We start from the raw sequence: 6,869 nt of genomic DNA on the forward strand, positions 1-6,869 counted from the left end.
AGCAATGTATATATATATATACAATCTCTCCATGAGGAGAGAAGTAACGGAATGAAAAGGCGCGAAGTGGATGTATCGGTAATAATCGTGGTTGAGCTTCAGTAGGAAGAACGGAGAAAGGGACTTCTGAATAGGCAGCAAAACGGGATGTAGATACGCCATGTTCACTAACGTATATAGCAAAGAGCGATTCGTAACGGGATGCTCCTTTGTTCTTCAAACCGCGCCAATCCCATCACAAACACCCCCGCGCGCTTTTAACAAACCCCCCCTCGACTCATCAGACAATGCTGATTTGTTGGAAAATATCCACGTGCCAGTTTCTACGAGAAAAGGGGAATCCTTTTTTTGCCATATATATATATATATATATATATATAAACCAAGAGAATATTATATACATTTTCCTTTCTATATCTGCATTATCAGAACAAGGCTATCGAAACTATAGCAGCCTTCCGCTCTGGCCAATGTCATTCGAGACGAGATTTCAAGTCCAAGATCAAAAAAGCCGTCACATCTCTCTAGATTAAAAACCTAAGCTTCAAAAAAACTTTAGGTTATATGTTTCTGATTTTTGACCCTGGCGGATTATTGTGTAAACCCAATTTTGACTCAATTCAGTCAAAAATCGGTTTGGTTCAATTTAAGGCAAAAGGTTGATGTTAATTGATGAAAAATAATGAAATGAACTCGTGGAAATGATAAATTATGATTTAGAGAGTTGATTTTTTCAATACTTGAAACGAAATTTGAATCTTCTTTAGCTCCTCTTAGAACTTGAATAAACCCTCTTTTGGATTTTTTAGACTCTCGTAGGTCCTCCTTTGAATGAAATGGTGGAGAAAAGGGAAATTTGCGACTGGTTGAGGAAACAAAAATACTTTTTTTAATTATTTTGCTTAAAATAAAATTGAAATTTGTTTTCACACAATTTCTCTTTAATTACCCTTTAAAAATTGGAATTAATATATTTTGAAGCGTTTTCAAAAAAATAATAAATTTAGAGCAATTTCAAAATTTTTAATATTTTAATCAATTTTTAGTCCCTAATTTGAATCCAAAAGTATAAAGAGGGTCTGTTTAACCCTACTTTACTCCTAGAAAAGTAGGCCTTTTTCTCCTCGGGATAGTTTCGATAAATTAATCTTTAATTCATTATATTAATTAATGTGTAAAGTATACAGGATATTTACCTATCACTTTAGCTATATGCACGATACCTATATAGCAAAATAGTTCCAATTCCGAACGGCTGAAAAATTAAGGTAAATTTTTTCCTTTATTTTCTACATAAAGGAAAAAGTAACAGGAAATAGGAGAATAATATAATGACAGTCTGTAGGAGGTTCATTACGTTCTTTCGCCATCAGATGGCAGCAGCATGCAGGGATCACAAAGTTGCAGCTGTCATTATATTATATAAAGATATATTATTTTTATATTATTATATATATTTTTATATATTTTTAAATTAGTAATTTTCTATAACAAGTTATTAAAAACAAAAAAAATTTTGTTAAACAATTGTTATTTCAAAAAATTATAATCGAAAAATAAAGAAAAATAACAGCTTAATTTTTATTCTTTAATAACATTAATTTTTAAAAAAAATTTAAATTTTTCTTTAAAAATAAAGGAAATAAAATTGCACAGATTCTATTTATCAATCATATTTTTTCAAAACATTCTAATTTTTGTTAGAAATAAAGAAAAAAAAATTAGCTTATTTTCTATTTTTATCACAATTTTTAAACAAAATGCTAAAAAAAATTTAGTAACGAAAAAAAAATGGCAAATTTTCTATTTCATAAATATTTACGATTTGTAACTCATTTCAAATTTTGGCGCGTTTCCTCGTTCAGAATTGGAACTATTTTGCTATAGGTATCGTTATTTTTGGGATTCTAATATTAAATTATTTTGAAAATTTTTTTATTTTTCATAAATTTTATGATTGTATCTTTTTTTTACTAGACTAGCCAAAATCAGCACAAAATTTAGTTTTTGAAAAATAATAATAATATTTGTGTTTAATACTAATTTAATTTTTTGTCAAAAGAAATTTTTGCAACACAAATATAATTATCATTGACAAGCTGTACATGTTTCTTCTTTTAAACATTCTATTTTCATTCAAGAGATTCAAGACCAGTTTTACTTTCAAGAGTAATTAAATTTGAGGTTTATTGTATAAATTAAGAGTTTTTATGGCTTTCAATTAAGTCTTTTATTAACAGAAGTATAAGCATATTGAAAATGAAAGAAGAAATAACTGAATTGTTTAATAAAAAATAATTGTACAAAATTATATCAAATTAATATATATCATAAATTCAAAATATTATTTTGTTAGAATTTTCAATTCAAAAAAATTTTATTTGATATAATTACTTTTTTAGACGAATTTTCATTTTTCGAAGTATAGCCATTAACAGAATTTTTTTTATCCCATTTTTTATTTTAAAATAATTCCAATTTAATAGAATTTTAATTTATCATATAATTCTCATTCAATTGAATTTTAAGTGATACAAATTTTTAAGTGTCAAAATTTATAATTCACCGCGAATCTTAATTTGTCCGAAATTGAAATTGTCCGAACAAACATAACCTACAAAAAGATTTGGGCGCGATTTTTAAAATTGACTAATCAGAAATTATCAAGAAAATCGTAATTGGTCAATTTTAAAAAAAGCGCCGAAATCTTTTTGTCCATTTGCAATTTAAGATTCGGTGACTTAAACATTCGAAGTACTTAAAATTCTATTAATTGAAAATATTGCTAAAATAAAATTCGGTTAAATTGGAATTTTTTTAAATAAAAAAGTTGAGTAAAGAGAAATTCTGTAAAATAAAAATTCAACGAAATAAAAATTTGGTACCTAAAAATTCTGTAAAGTAAAAATTCGTTTCAAAATGAATTTTGTCAAATGCTAATTCAAAAACCGAAAATTAGTCAAAAAAAAAAACATATTTTCTGTTACAGTTAATTATATGAGCTACCACAGCTAAAAATTATCTATCCATATAATAGCAAACTCATTTTTCTCCGTGTATGTAGTGTTTTCTTTTTTTTTTTTTTTGTACACGGATTATGAAATTTTAATTTCACATATGTGTGTATATATATATATGTAATGGAGTTGGCACACGTTTGGCATATCTAAAGTCACCCTTCCTCCTTTTAAGCACCTCGTTCATTCGCGAACTCTCTTGCCAAGCCCCTTTCCCGAATGAGCTTGGTCGTTGGCAACTTTCGTCGCCTGCTGAGTAGGAGGGGTGGTTGACGCGGCTCTAATTTCCGATAGAATGCGTGACTCGAATCATGAACACATTGCGGAACAATGAACATTTCTCCTTTCGTCTCTGTCTTTTACATCTTTGCGAAATCCCCCTTTCCCCTCTCTCTTCACTTTGCTTTCATAACTAATATTATTCAAATGATTTATCAAGCTTCGTTCCATTAGAAGTTGCTTATAATTTCTTTATACTCTCATCCAAAATATTTGAGGAATCAGATATCGTGACATTGTCTTTCAAATATTATAATTTTTATAACAAAGTTTAACCCTCGGAGTATATGTCTCTTTTTTTAAACACAAAGTACAGTCAGGGTCAGTGTGACCCTGTTCACATTATTAACCTCTACCATTTCTAAACTACTCAGTAAATTGACTTAAAAATTTTTTTTTATTATTCTGTAACACAGAAAAAAATGGATTCGTTTCTGTTGCACCTTATTATGAAATCTGCATAAAAATGAGTTAACAGACAACTTCAATTTACTCAAAATGAACCTAAAGTGATTCAAATCGAGTTTGCGTAGAAAAACTGTAAAAATATAGGTTATGTTCTACATTGTGATATCTTCATATTGATAGTACTGCAGAATCTTGTAATACTATATATAAAATAAATATTAAAGTAAATTATTCTTGGAGAATATTTATGTCTTTGATTCTTGTGTAATAAAATTTGTTAAAATATGAAAATTTTCTTCATATTTATATTTTTTTCATTACATATTCACTTTATTGTAAGAATTTTTAAATTAAGCGCCTTTTACGTTATATGATTAACACTAATACAGTTGACAATGACGTCAACAAGATTCCTAACCTAAAAATTCTATTATTTAATTTACAGTTAATTTGTGTAAATCACCTTAGAGAATTAAAGTTTTCTTTAGGGCTGTACGTTTGTTTATTAAAAACAATTATTTTATTTAATATTTTTCTAAGGTTATTATTTGTTTGTCCACGATAATTTAACATTAATTTCGTACTTAAAATGAACCTCATCTAATTTAATTTGAAACATTTCACTAAAAACTCAAAATGAGTCAAAACAAGATCATTTTTACTGCATGTACATAGAAAAAAACTGAGATCAAATTGAATAGCGACTCATTTTGAAGTGCAGCAAAAATGATCTGGTTTGACTCATTTTGAGTTTTTAGTGAAATTTTTCAAATTGAACACAATCAGGTTCATTTTGAGTTCGAGATTGATGTTAAATTATCGTGGACAAACAAATAATTACTTAGAAAAATATTAAATAAAATAATTGTTTTAATGAACAAAGAAAACTTTAATTAACGAAATTAAATAATAGAATTTTTAGGTTAGGAATCTTGTTAACGTCAGTGTTAACTGTATTAGTGTCAATCATATAACGCAAATGGCGCTTAATTTAAAAATTGTTACAATGAAGTGAATAGGTAATGAAAAAAATATAAATATGAAGAAAATTTTTATATTTTAACAAATTTTATTACACAAGAATCAAAGACATAAATATTCTCCAAGAATAATTTAATTTATTATTTATTTTATATAATTTACAAGATTCAGCAGTACTACCAATATGAAAAAATCACAATGTAGAACATAACCTATCCTTTTACAGTTTTTTTTCTATTCAGATTCATTTTAAGTAATGTGAAGTTGTCTGTTAAGTCATTTTGATGCATAATGAGGTGCAACAAAAATGAGTCCACTTTTTTTCTGTGTACTCATTTTGAGTTCCTTTTTTTTCTATGAAACCTTGAGAAATTCTCGGCTTTTATTTTTACACGAAATATTTCTTTTTCTTTCTTTCTTTCTTTCTTCTTTTTTGTCAAAAATCAGTTAGAATCGAGAGATCGAATAAGATTTACAAAGACGGCAAAAGACTTTGTCTTACATTTCAACCAAGTCTCGGAATGCGCTCTAAGAAATCGCGCCAGACCTTATCTTCACTGTGCAGAGATTTCTCCCTATGTGTATATAGGTATATATATGGGTGATTCTCCAGAAACAGGTCACTTTTGATTCTTTGATTAATTAGTTAATAAATATTATCTAGAATTGGTTTATTTTTTTTTTAATTTCTTCATTTTAATGATCTTTAATAAACTCATTATCAATATAATGATATTTTACTTCCCAAAATTTATTTTGTCATCTGAAATATGCTAAAAATATACTTTTGCTCGTTCCACACATGGATTTTGCTATTTTTGAATAAGATTTTTGACATTAAAATTAAAAAAATAAAATTTGTCATTATAGTCATTTTAAAGTATGGCTGAAAAACTGTTATTCCCTAAAAGGGTTTTTAATTTTTCGTCCATTTAAATAAAAAAATGTTTATTTATAATGTTTCTTCGTAAATTTTTTTCTGGATCCGGAGTTGAGAATTTGACTAGTTTTTCGAGGTTTTGCTTGTTATTTTCATTGTAACTAAAGCAATTTTTTGATAAATATGTGTAAAAATCCCAATTGAATAAAAATCAACGGTACTAATTAACTAATTAACTTTTAAATTTATATTATTAAACAATACAATTTGCGTATTTTTATTATGTCTCAACTCCGAACCTGTTTAAAACAATCGTTTTTCAAAATAATTTTGAATTTCAACCTATAGTATCGATAAAAGTAATAAAATTGTATAAAATCCCTAAAGGATTTTTTATTTAGTCCTTAATTAACAAAGTAATTAATGTTTTTCATTTGTTTCTCAACTCCAGCTCTCTCAACTCCGGCCCCCGAAATTTTATTGAGCATGCGCAAGTTTCGCGCGAGCAGAAACGACACTCAACTACAGGGCCGTCATTCAGCTTTTCAGTTCCCTTGCGTTTAAGAAACTTAATTTTTTTTCTCTATCTTTATAAAAAAAATCCGAGATAAATTTCTACAAAACAATTAATTTTTGCAAAGAAATTATTGTTTTGTTCTCGAAAAATTAAATATTAAAAATTTAATTACATGTCTGCGCAAAAACAATGGTGCCTGGGTCCCCGGCCGCCCTTGCTACGCTATTGCGCTGAAAGTACTACAATACATATTTATCGTTAAAATTACATTAAAAACGGTTTTTAAGCTCAAATATTTATTAGAATCACTTGTTCCAATCATAATTAATAAAAAGGATGCAATAAACATGTATTTTTAAATAATTTTGAAAAAAAATTCCTTATTTAAAAGTGACCCGTTTCTGGAGAATCACCCATATATGGGGGATCTCGGGTGAAGTGATCAAAGTAAAAAAAAATTTTGTCTCAATTTCGCTCAAACTGGAGTAATTTGTACTTCTATTGGGTGGTAATTTATCGTAAAAAAATTTTTCAATTTGGACCAATATTTACTCGGGGGGAGGGGGTTGAAGTTTATGGGTAGCGTTTTCTTTAATAATTTTTTTTTCTTGAGTATCAAAAAAAAAAATTTTTATCAACATCAGTTTCGATAGCTTTTTTAATGCTCTTTCGATTGAGGACATGCATTTTTGAAAAAAAAAATTTTTGAACCAAAAAAAATTAATTTCAAAATTTTTTTTGACTTTTTCGGGGTAAAAGGTACGATTTTTTTTTTTTTTTTTTTTTT

General features: G+C 27.2%; 1 protein-coding gene across 1 annotated transcript in view; it reads right to left on the reverse strand.

Annotated features, from left to right (window-relative positions):
* The window catches only part of LOC127283674 (uncharacterized), a 339,220-nt gene extending 333,302 nt beyond the window's left edge, over positions 1-5,918 (reverse strand). The window contains exon 1 of the mRNA XM_051308689.1: positions 5,908-5,918. The gene's annotated coding sequence lies outside the window, so the exon portion shown is untranslated. The remainder of the gene's footprint in view (positions 1-5,907) is intronic.
* Positions 5,919-6,869: the final 951 nt, after the last annotated feature.

Source organism: Leptopilina boulardi, unplaced genomic scaffold, assembly GCF_019393585.1.
Source record: "Leptopilina boulardi isolate dan_hultmark-lab unplaced genomic scaffold, ZJU_Lbou_2.1 LbouV2_310, whole genome shotgun sequence".
NCBI lineage: Eukaryota > Metazoa > Arthropoda > Insecta > Hymenoptera > Figitidae > Leptopilina > Leptopilina boulardi.